Below are 25,803 nucleotides of genomic sequence, written 5' to 3'. Positions count from 1 at the left end.
GACTTACAATCCTTGTAAATTCCAACATGCAACGTAAAAAGACTTCATAACTGTTTTTTCTTTACCTTCAAAATGAGACTCTCTCTCTCTCTCTCTCTCTCTCTCTCTCTCTCTCGCTTTCTCTCCCCTCCCATTCTCTCTTTCTCCCTCCCTCCCATTCTCTCTCTCTCTCTCTCTCTCTCTCTCTCTCTCTCTCTCTCTCTCTCTCTCTCTCTCTCTCTCTCTCTCTCTCTCTCTCTCTCTCTCTCTCTCTCTCTCTCTCTCTCTCTCCCATTCTCTCTTTCTCCCTCCCTCCCATTCTCTCTCTCTCTCTCTTTCTCTCTCTCTCTCTCTCTCTCTCTCTCTCTCTCTCTCTCTCTCTCTCTCTCTCTCTCTCTTTCTCTCTCTCTCGCTCTCTCTCCCCCTCCCATTCTCTCTTTCTCCCTCCCTCCCATTCTCTCTCTCTCTCTCTCTCTCTCTCTCTCTCTCTCTCTCTCTCTCTCTCTCTCTCTCTCTCTCTCTCTCTCTCCCATTCTCTCTTTCTCCCTCCCTCCCACTCTCTCTCTCTCTCTCTCTCTCTCTCTCCAAGCTTCTGCAGGCTCAGGAGTTTACATAATTATCCAGCATTAAGTCTAAATTGAAGGATTCCCATCCTAGGTTACGCCACATGGCTGCAATAAGGATAAGCTGCAGTCTTACAAACCATTCGGCTTTACAGGCACTTAAAGATGGGCTGCAGGGGACTGACACAGGAAGAGAGGCAACAGCAGTAGCAGCAGGAGGAGCTGCAGTCTGTGATGACAACAAAGGCTGCCTGTACATCAACATAACACAGGGGTGGGTGGGAGCCGCCGGGGAGGGTGATAGGTCACCGCCGGGTGGCAGGGCAGACAGACTGTGGTAGCCCAGTGAAATGTCAGTATGTCACAAGGGTTATTGTAATGAAAACGGGGGATGGACACCCAACCTGCCACCTGCCAGTCAGCCAGCCCAGCACCACTGGGTTTGATTTACTGGCTTTTTACAATGTTCGGTGCTGACCCGATAAAAGATGAACTAGTACTTTACAGTGTTTGTTTGTGGTCATTAGAGCTGTCGGCTTGTCTCACCACACTCCAAGGGCTCAGAACAATGGCAGTGCTGATGGTAATGCTGGCAATTTCCCTGTTTTTTCTCAGGTCACTGCCAGGGGATTCGCCCCATTGTTGCAGTTTGCCTACACTGCTAAGCTGTTACTCAGCAGAGAAAACATCCAGGAGGTCATCCGCTGTGCCGAATTCCTGCGCATGCACAACCTGGAGGACTCGTGCTTTCGCTTCCTGGAGGCCCAGCTCCGCAGCGAGGAGGATGGCCTGCTGCTGTGCCACAAGGTGGTGCCGGCCGAGGGCAACCACGAGACCGAGGATGAGAACATGCAGTCTGAGACGACAACAAAGGTCGCCTCACCCCGGCGCGCTGAAGCCCTTTCCTCCTTACGGCACGCCCCGGACAAGGACCGGCTACCCGTGGCAGTGCCCAGTGACTTCAGCGATGGACGACTGGACTTCGACATGCACGGAGCATCCGACCTCCCCCGCTGTCCCAAATACAGGAGGTACCAGTGGGCCTGCAACAAGCACAATAACGACACCAGTACCTCAGGTTTACCAAGCACATTATTATTAAAGGAGACCAGTGGCGGCATCAGCGGCAGGGCAGTCCGGGGCCAGAGCAGGTCGCCGGTGGCAGACATCAAAGTGGAGCCGCGGGCAGAGGAAGAGGCCATCTCGCTGTGCCTGTCGGGGGACGAGCAGGACGGCCTGGACAAGGAGACAGGCATGGAGATGGACAGTGTCCCAGTGTTGTCCGCCTCCTCCGCCAAGAGGAGCAAGTCCCCCACCTGCCTCCGCACCTTCTTCAAGAAAGGAGCGGACCTGCCGGGTCTGCCCAACGTCTCGCAGCAGCTATTTGACAACAGACTCGCCAGCGTCTGCCCCCAAGACAAAGGAACCACTCAGGGAGATCACAAAACAAAAGACTTCACTGCTGGGGAGCTGGGCCTGTCTGTTACATCCCTGAAGGAGGTAGACGGCTTCCCTCTGAGGCTCTCGTCGCTGAAGTCCACCTCCTGCCATGGCGTCTGCAAACAGGAAGTGGAGCTGGACCGCCGCAGTGTAATCTTTTCCTCCTCAGGGGCCTGCGACCGTCTGGGCACCCCGGTGCATTCCTATCCCGGCGGGAACTCTTTGGAGATGGAGCTCTCAGAGCACACGCCAATGGGCCTGTGGGCCGGTGCCAGCCAGTCCCTTCCCAGCTCCCAGACCTACTCCCCCAGCAGTGCCCCCTCCCTCGCCTCCGCCACCACTGAGCCCCCGCCGGTCCTCTGTCGCCCGCTGCCAAACACCAGCTGCCCAGTGCCAATCAAGGTGTGCTCGCGCTCGCCGCCCTCTGAGACCCGCACGCGGACCTCCAGCTCCTGCTCCTCCTACTCCTACGCGGAGGACGAGAGTGGCGGCTCCCCCTGCAGCCTGCCCCAGTTTGAGTTCTCCACCTCGCCGTGCTCCAACGTGGCACTCCGCCTTGCCGCCGACCAGCAGGAACAGGGCGTGATGGGGGGGACGCCCTCTTCAACCAGGTGCGCCCCAAAATCAAGTGCGAGCAGTCGTACGGCACCAACTCCAGCGACGAGTCGGGATCCTTCTCCGAGGGTGACAGCGAGTCGTGCCGAGTCGATCAAGGCCGAGAGGTGAGTGACTTTGACACTGTCACACTGTCTTCTCTCATGACGTACACAATGCCTCGTACACCCAGTCCCACCTTGGGGACTAATCATCATCATCATCTCACAGTGACCTACATAGAGATCATATTAAATGACAACCATACAGTGCATATACATTTTTCTAATTCATTATTTTACACAATATAATATAACAGCACTGGTAAACCATGGTTGACCAACTCCCTGACCAAAATGGCTGACCTTTATCCCATCATAAAAAGATTCATGTCCATTCTAGTATTCTAATTCCTAATTATATGGTGACCTAGCTCTCCAGGTCTGCATTAATAGTCATTAGATTAGATCATCATGTAATTGAAGCGGGAGTGTTTTCACTAAAAGATTTACAGCAGCACCACCACGAACAGAACAAGGGCAAAGATGTGCTTTGATATTATTAATCTGTCTTACACACTGCTGGAGATCTGTGTAATGAGACTGAATAAGAGAGAGAGTCCGAATCAAGCGTGCTCGCTAGAGCAATCTGAGCACACACACCCACACACACACTCCCAAGGAGGTGGTGGTTGTGTCGAGGGCTGTGATTGGTTGATCCTGTGGACAGGGAAGTGCTAGTGTAGTAGGGTTGTATGACTGAGATGTAGATGGTCCATGGCGGAGGGGTCAGGACTCGCTCTAAGGATCTGAAGGCTTTCTCCTGGGGCTTTATCGCTGTCCCCCTAGCTGTCAGGGCAGCGCAGGCTGACTAGTTCATATTATCCATCCACAAACCTGACATCTCTAATTCAATTCCACACAATCTGCATATGCTGTGCTATGACATTTATAGTGCATTACCAATTAGATATACAGGTAACTGCCAGAATAATGGAAACACTTGAGTAAATGAGGGATACAAAGTATATTGAAAGCAGGTGCTTCCACACAGGTGTGGATCCTGAGTAATTAAGCAATTAACATCCCATCATGCTTAGAGTCATGTATAAAAATGCTGGGCAGGCCATTATTTTGTTTTACATGGCTATACCACTATAGGATGACATTGCTCCTATCCACAGGGCAAGAGTGGTCACTGAATGGTTTGATGAGCAGGAAAATGATGTAAACCATATGCCATGGCCGTCTCAGTCACCAGATCTCAACCCAGTTGAAGACTTATGGGAGATTCTGGAGCGGCGCCTGAGACAGCATTTTCCACCACCTAGGGTTGGGCGGGATCCAGATTTTCATACCATCATAACGTTTCTGTACCATACGGGGTACACGGTATTACCTGAGTGCACACAAGGGGCGCTATTTCAACAACAAAGAAACATTTAGGCAACAGGGATCTTGATCCAGGAGGGGATTGAATGTCTCTGCTGTAACCAAGAAACTTGATCTTGACATCTATCCACTTAGCTAACAAGTTAGCAAACCAAATGCATAGCTGGAGCACTGGGCTGGATATAATTTAGATTTTGTATAGTTATACTGAACGTATAGTTATAAGCAGTGGCGTAACACACACCACCGCAGCCCCTGTCATAAAAATGTTTTACGGCATTGAAAATCATACAGTTGTTATTTCGAAATACTCCTGTATACGGTATAAACTGTATATCGCCTGGTGTCAGTATATCGCCCAAAATGGTGTCGCATCCCTCCAATAGAGTTCCAGACACTTGTAGAATCTATGCCAAGGTGCATTGAAGCTGTTCTGGCTCGTGGTGACCCAATGCCCTATTAGGACACTTTATGTTGGTGTTTCCTTTATTTTGGCAGTTACTTGTACACCTAGGAGAAGGTAGCCTTTGTTGATTATACACAAATATAGCTTATAGTGTATGTGACATTTCTAGTGTATCAACAATTAGATATACACCTACACTACTTGAAAGTGAAGGTAGGCTATGTTGTGTTATACACAGATAGAGCATAATAGTCTAAGTTTGAGGAAAAGTCATGTTTGTGATAGTGATAGGACAATAGCAGCGTAATGAAAGAGGATGTAGCTGTGTAGGTCCTTTGGTGGAGGAGGGTCTGCTCTGTGTTGTGTCATGATAAGACTGCAGCCTGCAGCGCCAGCCGTGCTGCTGACAAGGAAGGATGGCCAATCCCCTAATCATCCCCTAATCCACCGGCCAGACGACTGACGTCCTCCAGACTGACTGCAGAACAGCCCTGTTGTTGTATACTTTGAGATCACTGAGGATAGATAGAATATAGACTAGTGAAGTGTATAATAATAATCTGAATGAAAACTGTTTTGTTCCATCAAAAAGAAAATGTAATATATATATATTTTTTATTCATACAGAATACGTCTGATGCCTCTTCAATTTCAGTTTGAAATTATTGCATCAGTAGCATTTGCTTTTGTTGTAGGCATCAGACGTATTCTGTATGAAGGAATAAGGCTCTCCGCTTCTCAGGCTGAGACCGTGAAGCGTGCAGGGAGCTGAGAGAGAAAGAGAGAGAGAGAAACTGGTGTGTTGCCATGGTGATTGGATTCACAGAGCCTAGTCCCCGTATCACCAGGGTTGGAGCAATGTGGCAGGATTGAGCCTCCGACTGTGGAGGAATCCAGTCACTTCTTCTGTGCACAAACAGAGAGCAGCAAGATAAACGGCCCTAGCAGTCATGTGTAATTATTACCTTAGAGGCATGGCACCCAGCCCCAGTGATTTATGAGACGTTTGAAGGACTGCTGAATGCCCCAGCTGTAAATTATAGACAATTGATTTAGTCTAAAAAATTACTCTTTAGACATTTCCAGTTCCCTTTGTCATCTTGTGTGAGTCAATGAGTTTATGGACCACTACACTCAATTGTTGATTAGTGGCGCACAATATCCACTGTCAGATCTCTATTGACCCACATGGACTTACAGTATATCTGCCAGCATTCCCCTTTACTATCGTCTGCTGCTGATAAGATGTATTATGAATGAGACTGGCTGGCTGTGCTGGGTCTCAGATGCTGCTGTGTGTGTGAGAACCTCTCTCTCAGTACTGTTTGGTTTATGACATGGCCTTATGGATGGGGGCATAGAAGAGCAATTACATAATGCCAAATGGCCAAATGCCACCCTCCTCTCCTCCAGCCTTATCTGGTAACAAAACTGCTACCTCATACTTCCTGGGGCACTGTTTTCCTTTTTCCCCCCAGTGAGTCGGCTGTACAAACAAACAGCTAGCATCCCGGGAGACAAGAGGTTCTGGCTCGGGCTCTCCCTCTGTGTGTTGCAGAGCAAATGGCAGCCAGGCCAGGTCCCACTCAGGGAGAGATAGCAGAGCAAGCGCCCGGCGCTGCTGCTGTTAAAAATAGCTGCAGCCCCAGCACTGGAAACAATGAATTCTGACAAGGAAGGAAGTTGTTCAACTGGAGGATAATCTGACCGAGAGAGGCAATAGTCATTCAAGGTAGTCTGAGTCACTCGAGGTCTCCTGGCCGCTCCCACTACTGAGGTTATGGGGTGTTGCGTACAAGCCCACATCTGGTGCATTAGCAACACCTCGACACATAGCAGACACCACACTACTTAATGACTACAATTTTACACCTTAACTCTGTTCAACTGTTTCCCAGCTGGCACATATGACACCTAGTGAGTCAGTCAATAGGGTCAGGAGAGGATATGCCACTCTGTAAGCTGAACCAGGGCCTGTAACCATAGAGTCTCAAAGTAGGAGAGCAGATCTTGGATCAGTTTTGCCTTTTCAGATCATAATGAGTAAGATTATGTGGACAGGGGGAGGTGATAATAGAGCACCATGTTTTTTGAATACGGGCCCAGTACTCCACCACCAGTCAATGTTTTAGGCAGCAGGTAGCCTAGCGGTTAGCGCGTTGGGACAGTGACTGAAAGGTCACTGGTTCGAATACCAAATGTGAGAAAATCTGTCGATGTGCCCTTGAGCAAGGCACTTACCTCTCATTTGCTCCAGGGGTGCCGTACTACTATGGCTGATCCTGTAAAACAACACATTTCACTGCACATATTCGGTGTATGTTAACAATAAAACATCCTATTTTTTTGCACTATACCTCACAGAGGAGGAAACAGACATGGATTGTACAGTGATAAAGGAGAATTTAAGAGCTGAGACATTGTCATCACAAAACACAGAGGATCTCGGTGGAAGATCTCTGAGCTGTTTCCGCAAAACATCAGTCTCCCTCTCTCTCTCTCTCTCTCTCTCTCCCTTGTGTAGGCGTTGAGCTCAATGACACATCGTCTGGTCACAGTACACTGCAAACATTGATCTGAGAGCGAGGTGGGAGTGATAGGGAAGTCGTGTTGATATATTGGCAACACAATGTTTCCTATCTCACCACCAAACATTAACCCCGGAATGAAGGTGTGACTCACACAGGAAATACACAAGACCTAAATATCACTTCTGTTATTTCTACAGTCAAAAAACATATTGCTACACTCTTGATATGATGCGTCTGTGGTCTAAATATTATTTAGCATACAGTGTAAACCACAATATACTGATTTGGTGCAGCCTTTTGCCTTATGCCTACTGTATTTGAAAAAGGCATTAATATGTTATGGATGGCTCGTTATGAGAGGAAGCGGTGACACTTTTTATTTGTCCCTTGAAGTTACTTTTATTTGTCTATTGAAGTGACTAAGCAAGCTGAAATTAGTGATACCAACTGAGATTCATATATAACAAAAGTCTTGTAGGTTTTGTTATTTGTCTTGTGTGCAGCCAGAGTGTGTGTATTATGTCAGGCTGTTGTTGTGATGCCCAATGGAGGAAGGACGGATGCTGGGGCTGGCAGCTGAGATCCAACAGGCTCTATGTCAGCCCTAAGGCCAGCTGGGTCACTGCCATGTTGCCATCCCCTGGGACCTGGCATCCTGCAGTAGCAGTACTCACAGACACACAGCCCATCGCTTCACCAAATAGCCTCTCTAACTAACTCATCTCCCATAGGGGGTTCCGGCAATAACGCCTGTTTACGGGAGAACAAGATACTATAAGATACTAAACGAGGCTCTGTAAGAACATTATCTTCTCCCAGATCTCCATAGGATGCATGATGCTCTCTAATCACATTATAAACCACATGATTTATTGCATATAAACCACATGTGATTTATTGCATGGTTAAACGCGGTGGAACTGGGGGAATTTTTGTATGTAAAAGTCAGAAAATGTATGCACTCACTACTGGATAAGAGTGTCTGCTAAATTACTGAAATGTAAATGTAAAACATAGAAAGACGCTAGTGTTCACATTTATGTTGATGGTACTTACCAGATAAAGTTCTCTTTTTGATGCAGAGATAGAGCAACAGTCACAATAGCAGCACTCTAGAAAGCAGGCAGGAGTAACTAATGGTAGACGGTTGGATCTTAAGAATAAATCAGAGTGGGATGGCCATTTTAGTAAATTGCTTCGACTTTCAAAGGAAATTGCTCTGAAAATTGGGAGTATTTATTGCCCCGGGGCTTGTGTCAATAGCTGAGAAGGGACACAGTAGTAGGTGGCACTGTATGCCTCTCTCCTCACAGGACGACGCAGTATTAAACTCCCTCCCAGGGTTCAACGTGGGTCACCAACCCTGCATGTGGGCACTGGCAGTCAGGCTGCACAGAACCCACTGTCATTGTCGGGCCGCCCATCCATCCGACTCCCAGGGCTCGGCCCAGGTCTAGACCTGCAGGCAGCCAGCTGCCAAGCCTCTCTCTATGTGTCTGAGGTGAGGGGAAAGTAGAGTAGAGCGGCACAAGACACACAGTGCTGCCCGGGTAACAGATGAGCCCTACTTTTCACTCAGGACCCATTTGTAGCATAATGACCCAGAGACAGAGTGAGACGGAGGGAGGTAGGAGGGAGGGAGGAAGGGAGGGGGGAGGGAGGTAGGAGGGAGGGAGGGAGGGAGGAGGGAGAAGGGAGGGAGGGAGGTAGGAGGGAGGTAGAAGGAAGGTGGGAGGGAGGAGGGAGGTAGGAGGGAGGTAGGAAGGAGGGAGGTGGGAGGGAGGAGGGAGGTAGGAAGGAGGTGGGAGGGAGGAGTGAGGTAGAAGGGAGGTAGGAGGGAGGTAGGAAGGAGGTAGGAGGCAGGTAGGTGGGAGGGAGGAGGGAGGTAGGAGGAGGGTAGGAGGGAAGCAGGAGGGAGGCGGGAAGGAGGCGGGAGGGAGGCGGGAGGGCGGGAGGAGGGAGGGAGGAGGGAGGAGGGAGGTAGGGAGGAGGGAGGGAGGGAGGAGGGCGGTAGGAGGGAGGTGGGAGGTAGGAGGGAGGTAGGAGGGAGGGAGGTAGGAGGGAGGATGGAGGTAGGAGAGAGGTAGGAGGGAGGTGGGAGGGAGGAGAGAGGGAGGGAGGAGGGAAAAGAGGAGAAGAAGGAAGAAAAAAAGGGGTGGGGGGGGGGGGCAGTGAGAATCCAGAACATTTTGGGTCTGAATTTATGACTACCGTCGGAGCTGCACTCTGTCATCCCAGCCTTGTTACTGGACTGGTTCTCCTGGCGGAGCCACTAAATATAGCCTAGACATCCCTCCTGCGCTGCACCGCGCGCCACTGCCCTGAAGAAAAAAGAAAAGAACCTCACAAGTTCGCTCGCTGTGGAAAGGTGGCTGGCTGTACGTCCCCTCCCTCCCTCCCTCCCTCCCTCCCTCCCTCCCTCTTCTAGCCTGTCTGAAAGAGCCCCCATCAGTACACCGGTGTGGTCACTCCGTAGACCTCTATAACTATCGGTCTTCATTACATGGCACTCAGAGGGGCCATCATCAAAGACAAGAGTCATCTTCTCTTCGTATAGACCACATGGAGCAGGCAGGATGTGGATGTGTTCCATCACCCTCCCTCTCTTCTTCCCTCTGTAGCCACTGCCATGCCCTGGCTAGTAGTGGCAGGGAGCCTGCAGGGCCCAGTGTGTCTACATGCACATGTAGAGTGAGATGAGAAATGGTCTCAACGACTCTGGAAGGACTGAGGGCTTCTAATGAGGAAATTCAAGCTTCTCACTCTCTCTCTGGGATAAATTGACATCTAGATTTGCTCTTCAGTGGAGAGTGATTTCAATGAATAGGCACCTTGCTTTGTCCTCTGAAGTGAAGCACTTACCCCAGGTGATGGGACCATCTGGTACAGAAAGAGCAGTGAGCCGTTCCCCCCCCTCCCTCCCAGTGGCGTCAATTCACTAAACTAGGGTATGGCGAAATGGGGTGGGGGAGGGGAATTTCAAAGGTCTGTGGAACAGCATATAGAATGTCAACCACTGCTCAACCTCATCATAAATTCACTAATTGACTTGTGGAATGGCGCAGGCAGTGCAACATGAAATAGATGCATAATACACACTATCAAGTCACAACAAGGCCGACTTCAAATGCCGACATCAATGTGAAAGTAACCGGTGAATAAAACAGCTGACCAGGAATGCAAACTATGCCAGATAAATCCTACACATGCATTGAAATAAAAGGCATACATCAAACGACTTACTTAGGCTTATAATCGATAAGGAATCATGAAGACAAACAAACTCGACCAAAGAATGACGAAAATCACGAAATACAAAAGGAAAATCTACACATGCCTTAAATGATTCAGCACCGCTGAATGGACAGCGCCGCCATACAGGTAGGCATAGTGAAGCTCCGTGGCGTGGTGCTGAATGGACAGTGCCTCTGTCTAGTAGCCAGCCACTGTCTCGTACACTTCCCACCAGCATTGTCTTGTGCGCTTCCCGCTCATTTTTGCATTTGCCTGTCTGCGTTATTCGCCACTCGCCAGGGAAGGGAAACATTCTGCGAATACTGAAGCACTGTATCAACAAGGTGGTTCTGAGAATATTGAAACATTTTGTATCAACAAGGCTGCGCCAAGAATATTGATGCTGCAACATAGTATCCAACGAGGGGGCGGCTCATGTAATTTTTTCCCTGGGCCAGCTTGTCTCAGTTTGATATTATTGTGTTGCTTACACAGAAGTTGCACTGTCTGGGTGCTAATTATATATTTATGAAAACAGCCCTACATCCACACTATAGCTAAATAACTTAGCAATATTTAATTACGTTTTGCCAGCAAGATTGATCTGTAAGAACATCTCATTTTAATTGAGGAAGATGGGCAAACAAGACTGATAGAGTGAGAGGTTTACATTGTGGTCCTCTGTAGCTCAGCTGGTAGAGCATGGCGCTTGTAACGCTAAGGTAGTGGGTTCGATCCCCGGGACCACCCATACACAAAAAAAAAAATATGTATGCACGCATGACTGTAAGTCACTTTGGATAAAAGCGTCTGCTAAATGGCATATTATTATATTACATTCATTATACCGGAGGAAGGTAGGCTACAGGTAGGGGGATGCAAGCAGATGATGATGCTGAAGTAGTTCTACAGCAAGTAGTTCATCATTAATGATTTGTATTATCTCAATTATCATTCTGTCACTGCATGACAATGCACATTTGTTATAGCCTACAATTTGTATTGTCTTGAAGCCAAAAATAGTCCATAGGGAAATGCTTTAAATAGCAAGTTGTTCAGTTGTTTATTCTCATACCAATAGGCTACATTAAACCAAATTGCACTAGTCTACTGCTATCACAACCTATATTTTAATAGGAATAAACTATATTTTTGGTTTCGAATGATCACCAAAAAGGAGGGCTCCTCACCTCCCAATTCCCAATTAAATTAGCCCCTGGCTATCAGATTACAACAAGGCTTACAAGGCCGAGTTAAAATGCCGACATCAAATTCAAAGCAAGCAGCACACTGCCTATAAGCAGCTGACCGGCAAAACAAACTGGCAGTGTCTCTGCTCTCTGCTTTCTAAACGACAGAGAAAAGGCCTGAGAAGAGCAGCTGCACTCCTCCAACACGCTAAACAGACATTGTATTTTAATCGGGATTGGAACGATTTTAGTCAACTTTTTTATTGCCTACTTAACATTTTTGCTCTTGAGCTAGAGTATGGCCACTGCCAAACCCAACTGACACCCCTGTTCCCTCCCGTTTTACTTTGTTCCAGAGAGGCAGCCATGGGGAGAGAGAGCAGAGCGGAGGAGAGTGGCAGGTCCTCTCATCTTGCCAAGCTCTCTGGCTGTCTTCCTCTGGCTCTTTGTTATTCCTCCTCTCCTCTCTTTCTCTCTGCCATCCTGTTTCCCTCTCTCTCCTCTCTTTTCCCCTAAGCTACTCTGCTACAGCTTTCTGGTACTGTGAGATCTAGCTGGGCTGGATCTGTGTGTAATGTATGTGGGTACAGATGTAGAATCTTAATTTGATCACTCCTTTGTTGCTGAGAATTTTCCTGCACAGCAGGAAATGCAAACTTGTAGTGTATTCAAGGTACAAAAAGGTTTCTAAAGTTTGTAATTTCTATTTTAAAATGTCAGACTTGATTTACCCTAACCAAAAATGTATCAACCCCTACAAAAATGTCCATTAATTATAATCCACATAATAATTCACATTTCCTGTTGATGCAGGATTATTTTCTTGCTGTAGCAAACTGGCTCAAATTAAGATCCTAAATCTGTATTAGAAGGTTTGCCAGTACCTGAGAGAGCAGAAAAATCAGGCTATTGATGCTCTGTGAGAGAAAAATGATCACATCCTCCTGGATATTGTCAGCAAATCCATGCAACTAATATGGGGGGTCATTGTATTGTGATTTTGCAATTATCAGGATTTTATTGGCAATGATTTTTTCTCCAGGTTAGTGTTGCACTCAGGGCCGGATTAACAAATAATAGGCCCCGGGGCTTTGTTCTTTTTTTCTTATATATTTTTTTGGGGGGGCGGGGGGTTACTCAGTGGGGGTTTCAACCTACTATTGAGAATTTGAATGGTAGAATACCCAAGGTGCAATTTCAAACTTTTGTTGTGCATCAGCAGTTTTTCTCTTGTTATGTCAGTCACTGACAGTCACTCAATTAGCCATGTCAGTTAACAATTTTTAGATTGGTAAATTAGTTTAGCCAGCTAAACTTGTAGTAATCATGGCCGAATACTGGCCAGGCACGCAGGGCACTTTCACTGAGATATCATTAACATGGCATAAGTCATGGCAAAATGTGTAGAATTGCAGGTAATTTACTTTCTCTCTGCCGTCAAGAGGGGGGCAACCAAATTCTCGCTTATTGCAGTAAAAAATATATATATATACAGTATATATATATATATCATATATATATATATATACATTTCCATTTTTCTCTGCCTTAAGGGCCCCCTACGGGCTTGGGCCCCAGGACTTCAGCCCCATGTAAGCCCTTGCATTAATCAGGCCATCGTTGCACTCTATGTGACTGTAGGTGTCAAAGAAAGTATGGCTTTGCATGTTTCTTTTGTTCTGCAGTCCCTGTGGATTATTGCAGGTAGATAGTATAGATGTTACATATCATGCACTCTAGTCCATGCCTGTCCCTCCTTGAGCTGTCACACTGGCACCTTTCCAAGCTAGCAGAGACAGATGGAAAGACACTAGTTTCTTAGATCACCTTGTCCCCCTCTGCCTGAGAATAGGTTTCATGTTCAATATTTGAGGTTGGAAAAGAGAGAGAGTGCTGAAGGCTTGCTACTTGTGTTATTGAGGCACATTCTATATCTCTAGTCCTGACAATGGTGTTCCTTCACCATCTACTGGTGAAATGTGGCATTACAAATTATTTTTTTTCACCTTTATTTAACCAGGTAAGCCAGTTGAGAACAAGTTCTCATTTACAACTGCAACCTGGCCATGATAAAGCAAAGCAGTGTGATAAAAACAACAACACAGAGTTACATATGGGGTAAAACAAAACATAAAGTCAAGAATACAACAGAAAATATATATACAGTGTGTGCAAATGTAGCAAGTTATGGAGGTAAGGCAATAAATAGGCCATAGTGCAAAAAATTACAATTAGTATTAACACTGGAATGATAGATGTGCAAGAGATGATGTGCAAATAGAGATACTGGGGTGCAAATGAGCAAAATAAATAACAATATGGGGATGAGGTAGTTGGGTGGGATAATTTCAGATGGGCTGTGTACAGGTGCAGTGATCGGTAAGGTGCTCTGACAACTGATGCTTAAAGTTAGTGAGGGAGATAAGAGTCTCCAGCTTCAGAGATTTTTGCAATTCGTTCCAGTCATTGGCAGCAGAGAACTGGAAGGAATGGCGGCCAAAGGAGGTGTTGGCTTTGGGGATGACCAGTGAGATATACCTGCTGGAGCGCATACTACGGGTGGGTGTTGCTATGGTGACCAATGAGCTAAGATAAGGCAGGGATTTGCCTAGCAGTGATTTATAGATGGCCTGGAGCCAGTGGGTTTGGCTACGAATATGTAGTGAGGACCAGCCAACAAGAGCGTACAGGTCAAAGTGGTGGGTAGTATATGGGGCTTTGGTGACAAAATGGATGGCACTGTGATAGACTACATCCAATTTGCTGAGTAGAGTGTTGGAGGCTATTTTGTAAATTACATCGCCAAAGTCAAGGATCGGTAGGATAGTCAGTTTTACGAGGGCATGTTTGGCAGCATGAGTGAAGGAGGCTTTGTTGCAAAATAGGAAGCCGATTCTAGATTTAACTTTGGATTGGAGATGCTTAATGTGAGTCTGGAAGGAGAGTTTACAGTCTAACCAGACACCTAGGTATTTGTAGTTGTCCACATACTCTAGGTCAGACCCGCCGAGAGTAGTGATTCTAGTCGGGTGGGTGGGTGCCAGCAGCGTTCGATTGAAGAGCATGCATTTAGTTTTACTAGTGTTTAAGAGCAGTTGGAGGCTACTGAAGGAGTGTTGTATGGCATTGAAGCTTGTTTGGAGGTTTGTTAACACAGTGTCCAATGAAGGGCCAGATGTATACAAAATGGTGTCGTCTGCGTAGAGGTGGATCTGAGAGTCACCAGCAGCAAGAGCGACATCATTGATATACACTGAGAAAAGAGTCAGCCCAAGAATTGAACCCTGTGGCACCCCCATAGAGACTGCCATAGTCCCAGACAACAGGCCCTCCGATTTGACACATTGAACTCTATCTGAGAAGTAGTTGGTGAACCAGGCGAGGCAGTCATTTGAGAAACCAAGGCTATGAGGTTGTGGACAGGTCGATGAAGACGGCTGCACAGTACTGTCTATTATCGATCGCGATTATAATATCGTTTAGGACCTTGAGCGTGGCTGAGGTGCCCCATGACCAGCTCGGAAACCGGATTGCATAGTGGAGAAGGTACGGTGGGATTCGAAATGGTCGGTGATCTGTTTGTTAACTTGGCTTTCAAAAACTTTCGAAAGGCAGGGCAGGATGGATATACATTGGGGGAAAAAAGTATTTAGTCAGCCACCAATTGTGCAAGTTCTCCCACTTAAAAAGATGAGAGAGGCCTGTAATTTTCATCATAGGTACACGTCAACTATGACAGACAAATTTCTTAAAGATATTTTTTTCCCAGAAAATCACATTGTAGGATTTTTAATGAATTTATTTGCAAATTATGGTGGAAAATAAGTATTTGGTCACCTACAAACAAGCAAGATTTCTGGTTCTCACAGACCTGTAACTTCTTCTTTAAGAGGCTCCCTGTCCTCCACTCGTTACCTGTATTAATGGCACCTGTTTTAACTTGTTATCAGTATAAAATACACCTGTCCACAACCTCAAACAGTCACACTCCAAACTCCACTATGGCCAAGACCAAAGAGCTGTCAAAGGACACCAGAAACAAAATTGTAGACCTGCACCAGGCTGGGAAGACTGAATCTGCAATAGGTAAGCAGCTTGGTTTGAAGAAATCAACTGTGGGAGCAATTATTAGGAAATGGAAGACATACAAGACCACTGATAATCTCCCTCGATCTGGGGCTCCACGCAAGATCTCACCCTGTGGGGTCAAAATGATCACAAGAAAGGTGAGCAAAAATCCCAGAACCACACGGGGGGACATAGTGAATGACCTGCAGAGAGCTGGGACCAAAGTAACAAAGCCTACCATCAGTAACACACTACGCCGCCAGGGACTCAAATCCTGCAGTGCCAGACGTGTCCCCCTGCTTAAGCCAGTACATGTCCAGGCCCGTCTGAAGTTTGCTAGAGTGCATTTGGATGATCCAGAAGAGGATTGGGAGAATGTCATATGGTCAGATGAAACCAAAATAGAACGTTTTGGTAAAAACTCAACTCGCCTTATTGGAGGACAAAGAATGCTGAGTTGCATCCAAAGAACACCATACCTACTGTGAAGCATGGGGGTGGAAACATCATGCTTTGGGGCTGTTTTTCTGCAAAGGGACCAGGACGACTGATCCGTGTAAAGGAAAGAATGAATGGGGCCATGTATCGTGAGATTTTGAGTGAAAACCTCCTTCCATCAGCAAGGGCATTGAAGATGAAACGTGGCTGGGTCTTTCAGCATGACAATGATCCCAAACACACCGCCCGGGCAACGAAGGAGTGGCTTCGTAAGAAGCATTTCAAGGTCCTGGAGTGGCCTAGCCAGTCTCCAGATCTCAACCCCATAGAAAATCTTTGGAGGGAGTTGAAAGTCCGTGTTGCCCAGCGACAGCCCCAAAACATCACTGCTCTAGAGGAGATCTGCATGGAGGAATGGGCCAAAATACCAGCAACAGTGTGTGAAAACCTTGTGAAGACTTACAGAAAACGTTTGACCTGTGTCATTGCCAACAAAGGGTATATAACAAAGTATTGAGAAACTTTTGTTATTGACCAAATACTTATTTTCCACCATAATTTGCAAATAAATTCATTAAAAATCCTACAATGTGATTTTCTGGATTTTTTTTTCTCATTTTGTCTGTCATAGTTGACGTGTACCTATGATGAAAATTACAGGCCTCTCTCATCTTTTTAAGTGGGAGAACTTGCACAATTGGTGGCAGACAAAATACTTTTTTTCCCCACTGTAGGTCTGTAACAGTTTGGATCTAGAGTGTCACCCCCTTTGAAGAGGGGGATGACCGCGGCAGCTTTCCAATCTTTGGGGATCTCAGACGTTACGAAAGAGAGGTTGAACAGGCTAGTAATAGGGGTTGCGACAATTTCGGCAGCTAGTTTTAGAAAGAAAGGGTCCAGATTGTCTAGCCCAGATGATTTGTAGGGGTCCAGATTTTGCAGCTCTTTCAGAACATCAGCTGTCTGAATTTGTGTGAAGGAGAAGCGGGGGGGGCATGGGCAAGTTGCAGCGGAGGGTGCAGAGCTGGTGGCCGGGGTAGTGGTAGCCAGGTGGAAAGCATGGCCAGCCGTAGCAAAATGCTTGTTGAAATTCTCGATTATTGTAGATTTATCGGTGGTGATAGTGTTTCCTAGCCTCAGTGCAGTGGGCAGCTGGGAGGAGGTGCTCTTATTCTCCATGGACTTTACAGTGTCCCAAAACTTTTTAGAGTTAGTGCTACAGGATGCAAATTTCTGTTTGAAAAAGGTAGCCTTCGCTTTCCTAACTGCTTGTGTATATTGGTTCCTAACTTCCCTGAAAAGTTGCATATCGCGGGGGCTATTCGATGGTAATGCAATACGCCACAGGATGTTTTTGTGCTGGTCAAGGGCAGTCAAGTCTGAGGAGAACCAGGGGCTATATCTCTTCTTAGTTCTGTATTTTTTGAATGGGGCATGTTTATTTAAGATTGAGAGGAAATTACTTTTAAAGAACAACCAGGCATCCTCTACTGACGGAATGAGATCAATATCCATCCAGGATACCTGGGCCAGGTCAATTAGGAAGGCCTGCTCGCTAAAGTGTTTTAGGGAGCGTTTGACAGTGATGAGGGGTGGTCGTTTGACCGCGGACCCGTTACGGACGCAGGCAATAAGGCAGTGATCGCTGAGATCCTGGTTGAAGACAGCGGAGGTGTATTTAGAGGGTAAGTTAGTCAGGATGATATCTATGAGGGTGCCCATGTTTACGGATTTAGGGTTGTACCTGGTAGGTTCGTTGATCATTTGTGTGAGTTTGAGGGCATCTAGTTTGGATTGTAGGATGGCCGGGGTGTTAAGCATATCCCAATTTAGGTCACCAAGCAGTACGAACTCTGAGGATAAATGGGGGGCTATCAATTCACATATGGTGTCCAGGGCACAGCTGGGGGCTGAGGGGGGTCTGTAGCAAGCGGCAACAGTGAGAGACTTATTTCTGGAAAGGTGGATTTTTAGAAAAAAACTGTTTGGGCACAGACCTGGATAGTATGATAGAGCTCTGCAGGCTAACTCTACAGTAGATTGCAACTCCACCCCCTTTGGCAGTTCTATCTAGATGGAAAATGTTGTCGTTGGGGATGGACATTTCAGAATTTTTGGTGGCCTTCCTAAGCCAGGATTCAGACACTGCTAGAACATCAGGGTTGGCGGAGTGTGCTAACGCAGTGAATAACTCAAATGTCTATTCATCAAACTCTTCCATGATCATTCACTCAATTAATCAAATTTAAGTCAACGCTGTATGAGGTCAGATGTGAAAAGTAATTCTTAATTTCTTTATTGGCAGGTAAAACTTCCATTCCCTGTTAATCAAATCACAAATCTTCCACGGAATGACTTCCAAATGATGGTAAAAATGCACAAACTGACCTCAGAGCAGCTGGAGTTCATCCATGATATCAGGCGGCGGAGTAAGAACCGCATCGCAGCGCAGCGTTGTCGCAAGAGGAAGCTTGACTGCATCATGAACCTGGAGTGCGAGATCAGAAAACTGGTGAGTGTGTCAGTAGATCTACATGACATGTCATTCTCTCTCATAGACTGTAAATGCTATCTCCTGTATACCCCCCCTACCTTGTCACAACACAACTGATTGGCTCAAACGCATTAAGAAGGAAACAAATTCCACAAATTAACTTTTAACAAGGCACACCTGTTAATTGAAATGCATTCCAGGTGACTACCTCATGAAGCTGGTTGAGAGAATGTCAAGAGTGTGCAAAGCTGTCATCAAAGCAAAGGGTGGCTACTTTGAAGAATCTCAAATATAAAATATATTTTGATTTATTTAACACTTTCTGGGTTACTACATGATTCCATATGTGTTATTTCATCGTTTTGATGTCTTCACTATTATTCTACAATGTAGAAAATAGTAAAAATAAAGAAAAATCCTTGAATGAGTAGGTGTGTCCAAACTTTTGACTGGTAGTATATGTATATGACATGTCATTCTCTCTCATAGATATCCTGTAAATGCTACAGTACATAGTGTATAGACCTACTGGCATTCCACATACACATATAGAAATGCACACGCTGTCAGACAACTGCCTCCTCCTTCACACGTAGGCTATTCTCAATTTCACACATTGCTTTCTTATTTTTGACCAGCTTTTGGATCATTTATTTTTTTCCCCTGTGATTGGTTCAGATCACAGACAGGCAATAATATTGTAAGCACATAGATAAAGAATCACACTGCTTTCTATAGACCAGGGGTGTCAAACTAATTTTGCCCCGCGGGCCGTATGTTTGACACACCTGCTATAGACTGTAGAGTAGTAGAACAATGTAGTGTCTATATATAACAGTTCTCTCCCTGGACTTACTAATGATAACATTTTGACAGCGCAACAAACATTACCTTGGGATAGAGCGATATTAATTACAACAACATTGTGTCAGCACTTTCACGCCAGCTAACTGCCCTCCAGCTGCCACGCTGTCAAAGGACAATCAGCTGTGTGTAGGCTCTCCTACCTCCTTGCCCCCGCATTTCCATGGCATGGCGGTCTCTCACAGGCAGCCGCCACGCTTTTTCCGTGAGGGGGGTGGAGCTGCGAGCCTCTGATGTGTTGTGTGTGTCAACCGTACACACATAAACACACACACACTAGTGCTTTACTCTCCACAGAGGACTGACAGCCTTCCCCTTGATATCACCCAGCAGCATCTTAGATATGAGAACATCATCATCAAACATCTTTCCACCACCTCGTTCCTTTTTACCTCAGTGCACACAGCACCCTGGAAATGCTTGCTCATCACAAACCTAATCAAAAGTATGCTCACGATTGAAACAAATGGTTTAATATATACGCTTAGGGAGCAAATAATATAGGCCATGTGAACACTTTTATGTTGATATGAAGAAATGAATACCATGCATTATGTATCTACTGGATATTTCATACTGCTGCTAGAGGCTGTGTTTACAGAACATTAGCTGCAGCCTCAAAGGGCTTAGCAGTGTGTATGTGTCTCTTTCCTCCTTGTCAGACCACAGCTCATGACATTAGTCCTCATCACTAATATTTCCTTTTGTGTCCATCAGGTGAACGAGAAGGACAAGCTGCTGGCAGAGAGGAACCAGCTGAAGGAGTGTATGGGCGAGCTGTGGGAGAACTTCTCCTGTCTGTCCCAGGAGGTCTGCAGGGACAGGCAGCTGAGCCCGGAGCAGGTCCAGTCCCTGAACCACCACTGCCCTGTCCTGAAGCCCGGCACCAACACCACCACCACCACCACCACCACCACTGCCAGCAACGCTGCCTCCAACAGCATTGACCTCAACACCCACTCCAGCTCAGCCACCCTGGAGCCCAGCTTCCTCAAGTCCTACGGGCCCTCAGAGAGTGAGCCTGATTGGGCCATGGGCAACGGGGCTGATGGGGGGCCAGGTAGCAATGAGGCGGGGGGCCAAGAGCCAAGTTTATACATGGAGGCGGGGCTCTCGTTCAATGAACAGTCCAATCAGACGGTGACGGTAGACTTCTGCCAGGAAATGACTGATAAATGTACAACTGATGAACAGCCAAGAAAGGACTGTACTTAGTAAACTGTGGTTTTAATATCTGTTTTTTATTATTTAATTTGTAGTTTTTATTTTCTTCTGACAAACCCCTTCCTTGGGGTTGGTGAGATGTTCAGCCTCTACCAGTGTTCTTTAAACAACACGTTTTTTGTTTGTTTTTATTTATGTATTTTTGTTGTATTTTTATAGGTTGACACTACAGTTGTCTTAACAGCAATACTGTTCTCCAGGTATTCTCCTCTCTGTAACCATGACAGAGTAGGAACTTCCCACACAAAACTCTGCACACAATGGTGCTCCACCTTGCCCCTGCAGGAAGCAACCTCCACAGTGGACACACTGTTCTCTATCAATACAGTCTACTCACAGGGATGGGCAAAGATCACATCTTCAATTCAAACCTCAATGGACCTAACAGCAACTCTCTTTGTCTCTTGATCTACCTACAGTTTCTATCTCTCTGTCTCTCTCGCTATCTCTCTTTCTATGTCTCTCTATTTCTCTCACTCTCCCTTTCTCTCTCTGTGTGTCTCTCTCTCACTCTCTCCTACTCTGTCTATTTTCTATCACTATTTCTACATCTTTCTCTCTATTTCTCTATCTTGCTATCTTTCGTATTCTCTCCCTCTGTCTCGTGGCCCTTGTCACAGCAATTCAAACTCAGGAAAATATATTCTGAATGTTCAACATGATTCATGAAAATAAGAATACAGCTTCTGTACATGAGAGATTTCTGAAGCAGTTAGACTGTAAATGTTCATATGCAAAAATGTCTTCTGCGTCACTCATTTGCAGTTCCTGTACAGCAAAACGATGTGTACAGACAGTACCTAAACATTCCTCCTTTGCCTTGCTCAGCACTGAAACGAAAGAGAAAAACAAACGATTTGGCAGGTGGTTCCCAAATAGCAATGTTCCCACACATCAGCAAAACCATTGTATTTGGATGTTGTAATGGTAACTTCCAAGTGCTTGTCTGGGCAGAACGTAATAACGTATAATGTATATAGTATGGCGCATGGTGACTGTCACAGTAATATTGTACAGGTAGTGGCTTAGACGTTTCTTTTTCACTGGGGTTATATCAAGCACCTTTTTTCTAAGGGAAAATATTTGCTTTGCTTTTTCCTGACTAAAGGAAAATTCCCCATAAGGGTGGGTGTTCTTAAACTCAGGAAATCAGCTTGATACACACACACACACTCACCCACACACAAACACGCACACACAGAGACACGTGCGCACACACACACACACACACACACACACACACACGGATGTTGCTGGCGAGAACAGTGTAAAGTATGTTATTAACACATCCATTCAAACTTTGACACCTCTTTAAATGTGAAAAAGAGTTTAGGCTTGTTGTGTTTTTGGCAAAACATTCTTTCTTTGTATCAGTATTTAAAGATGCTATATGTATGATGGTGAAACCTCTCACAGACACCCTTTGAATTTCTTTAGTGTTATGTTTCAATGTTGTCAAGAAGTTTGAGAGTAGATATTCTGTCTGTAACAAAAAAACATACACAAAATATTTATATTTGACTAAGGATACATTCTCCAATGAATCTGGGCTCAAGATCAGGCACTTTCCTTCCAGCACCAGATACTCAGTTGTAACTAGTTCTAATAGCACTTCATAGAGGGTCTAGGTCAGGTTCAGAACCCTGAAAACACTGATACTGAAGCACTTGAATTGGCACTTCAATTAATACATCTTATTGATAAGTTTATATTGATATAAATATCTCTATGAAGACATTAAATTCAAAAACCTACAGCAAACAGGTTTATTAACAAAAAGGAAGCTAACATTATAATATTTAGAGAGTGTTCATCTTATATTTGTATTTCTTTAAGAATTGAATAATTTAATTGGGACTTCAGTTCATGTGAAAGCATGATATAGTAACATGTTTGCCCTGATTGTACATTTGTTGAAAACATAATATTCTGTGATGTGAATGCATGCTGCCTGTATATTTTACCTAGTTATTTTGTCTAGCTTGTGTTTGCTTCTAACGATAGTCCTCAACTAAATTATTTAGTCTATCTTTTGATGAACAATATTTACATTTATAACGTAAATATACAGAAATAATACTCGTATCTGTTTAACAGGGATGTGCTTGAAAATACAAAACATGAGAAATAGAGCCAGAACCTATGAAGAGGAGTGAATTCAATTGGAATAGAAAGCTTTACTCATAACCTTAACTTAATTTAGGATGAAAAGCTATACAGTGTCAGAAAGATAATATACACTTTGATGACTGTCTGCAAATTCTCCTTGGCGTTACCCGGCTGCCCTCTCTTGGACACAGTTGTGTAGTAGTCTAGTCTTGACTGATATCAAATGCTGTTGTGATATTAGAGTGCAGCTTTGTAGAGTATGTCTGTGTTTCGCAGTGTGCTAGTCTGATTATTTGACCATATAATTATTTCCCTACGATTTTAGTTAGACCCGTATACAGTCATACACAGACAACCACAAACATGCACACAAATATACAGTGGGGGAAAAAAGTATTTAGTCAGCAACCAATTGTGCAGGTTCTCCCACTTAAAAATATGAGAGAGGCCTGTAATTTTCATCATAGGTACACGTCAACTATGACAGACAAATTGAGGAAAAAAAATCCAGAAAATCACATTGTAGGATTTTTTATGAATTTATTTGCAAATTATGGTGGAAAATAAGTATTTGGTCACCTACAAACAAGCAAGATTTCTGGCTCTCACAGACCTGTAACTTCTTCTTTAAGAGGCTCCTCTGTCCTCCACTCGTTACCTGTATTAATGGCACCTGTTTGAACTTGTTATCAGTATAAAAGACACCTGTCCACAACCTCAAACAGTCACACTCCAAACTCGACTATGGCCAAGACCAAAGAGCTGTCAAAGGACACCAGAAACAAAATTGTAGACCTGCACCAGGCTGGGAAGAGTGAATCTGCAATAGGTAAGCAGCTTGGTTTGAAGAAATCAACTGTGGGAGCAATTATTAGGAAATGGAAGACATACAAGACCACTGATAATCTCCCTCGATCTGGGGCTCCACGCAAGATCTCATCCCATGGGGTCAAAATGATCACAAGAACGGTGAGCAAAAATCCCAGAACCACACGGGGGGACCTAGTGAATGACCTGCAGAGAGCTGGGACCAAAGTAACAAAGCCTACCATCAGTAACACACTACGCCGCCAGGGACTCAAATCCTGCAGTGCCAGTACATGTCCAGGCCCGTCTGAAGTTTGCTAGAGTGCATTTGGATGATCCAGAAGAGGATTGGGAGAATGTCATATGGTCAGATGAAACCATAATATAACTTTTTGGTAAAAACTCAACTCACCTTTTTGGAGGACAAAGAATGCTGAGTTGCATCCAAAGAACACCATATCTACTGTGAAGCATGGGGGTGGAAACATCATGCTTTGGGGCTGTTTTTCTGCAAAGGGACCAGGACAACTGATCCGTGTAAAGGAAAGAATGAATGGGGCCATGTATCGTGAGATTTTGAGTGAAAACCTCCTTCCATCAGCAAGGACATTGAAGATGAAACGTGGCTGGGTCTTTCAGCATGACAATGATCCCAAACACACCGCCCGGGCAACGAAGGAGTGGCTTCGTAAGAAGCATTTCAAGGTCCTGGAGTGGCCTAGCCAGTCTCCAGATCTCAACCCCATAGAAAATCTTTGGAGGGAGTTGAAAGTCCGTGTTGCCCAGCGACAGCCCCAAAACATCACTGCTCTAGAGGAGATCTGCATGGAGGAATGGGCCAAAATACCAGCAACAGTGTGTGAAAACCTTGTGAAGACTTACAGAAAACGTTTGACCTGTGTCATTGCCAACAAAGGGTATATAACAAAGTATTGAGAAACTTTTGTTATTGACCAAATACTTATTTTCCACCATAATTTGCAAATAAATTCATTAAAAATCCTACAATGTGATTTTCTGGATTTTATTTTCTCATTTTGTCTGTCATAGTTGACGTGTACCTATGATGAAAATTACAGGCCTCTCTCATATTTTTAAGTGGGAGAACTTGCACAATTGGTGGCTGACTAAATACTTTTTTTCTCCACTGTAAATACACACACGATACATGTCCAATGGCATTCTTATGTAAAGAAGGATTGAGTCTAGAGCAGTTGTAATTGTTGTTTGTGAGGTTCTTCTTCCACTTTGGCTTTTCTCTGATTCATATGCTATCACTGAAGTGGAACAATATCCATCAGTCTCCATTATCACGTACAAAACAGGAAACACATTTGTCAAACCACATGCAGTTCCTACCCAATAAATGTACTTTTTCTTTCTAGTTTTTGAAGTAAAAGTGTAAAGCATAACGTTCCACCAGAAAAGCCCACTCTCATTAGGCTAAACTTTGACAAACGTCTAATTTGGGGGAAAATGTATTGAAATTCATAAAGTTGATATTGTCCTCGGCCCATCAAAGCTATACCAATAGATATCACTCAATATCTGTTTTTAGATGTCTTTATAATTATATTATGATTAATATTGATGTTGTTCTTTGGATAGCAATGAGTGCATAGCATATTTCTGGTTTGTACTGTACGCAACATTTACAATTCCTCATCATTGTTTATTCTCTAGCTAGAGCCCCTAGATTGATATCCAGTAAAGGTTGGTTGGTGGATGCAGATAGAGACCAACTGGGCACAGACATCATTTCAAAGTCTAGTTTTGATATACATTTGGTTGAGTTGTCAACTAACGTAAATTCAATGTGAAATCAACAGCAAAAAAATCACCATGTCATTAGAGTTCGGTTAATTATGGAATTAACTTTATGTTTATGACTTTTTGCAAATCCAATTAGTTTTCATCGTTGATTCACCGTCATCACATTCAATTGTTTTGTTGAAATGATTTGGAAACAACGTTGATGCAACCAGTTTTTACCCAGTGGGAGGTGGTACAAAGTAATGAGGGGTTTTTAATGTAGCTCCTTCCTCCGGTCAATTGCCAGTCCAGACCTCTTAGCCGTCTAGTCCTGAGAGAGCTACTCCATGCTTGCTATGCTATATGGGGTGTTACTATGGGGACCAGTGGTTGAAAGTAGTACATGGTCGGGTCACCTCTACAGTCACCTCAAGCATTACAGGTCATATAAGCTTGTTGTGTGTCATCATCTCATTCACACAGAGATTCGTCTGGTTGACCTAAACCAGGACTAGTCATTGCTCTCGTATATCGTCTCAGGGTGCCAAGCGTTTTATTTCTCAATTTCTGAATCTGGAGCAGACTTTTGTACTTTAGCTGGTTTTTGGCTTTGTTTGAGTGTCTGAAAGTATAGCTCACTTCTATCCTCTTGTTTTATACTCCCGAAGCTAATTTCTACAATTACAAATACGGAATAATAATCTTTGCACAATACAGAT

General features: G+C 44.9%; 1 pseudogene across 1 annotated transcript; it reads left to right on the top strand.

Moving 5' to 3' along the window:
- The first annotated feature begins 1,157 nt into the window (after positions 1 to 1,157).
- On the top strand, positions 1,158 to 22,918 carry LOC311123491 (transcription regulator protein BACH2-like; annotated as a pseudogene). The gene is made up of 3 exons (XR_014615155.1): positions 1,158 to 2,704; positions 18,140 to 18,346; positions 19,910 to 22,918. The product of XR_014615155.1 is annotated as a transcription regulator protein BACH2-like (transcript).
- The last annotated feature ends 2,885 nt before the right edge of the window (positions 22,919 to 25,803 follow it).

The sequence above is a fragment of the Coregonus lavaretus genome (genome assembly GCF_964263955.1).
Source record: "Coregonus lavaretus genome assembly, contig: HAP1_SCAFFOLD_4463, whole genome shotgun sequence".
Taxonomy (NCBI): domain Eukaryota; kingdom Metazoa; phylum Chordata; class Actinopteri; order Salmoniformes; family Salmonidae; genus Coregonus; species Coregonus lavaretus.
Note: the sequence above shows the minus strand (reverse complement) of the source record. Positions and strands in the feature narration are given on the sequence as shown.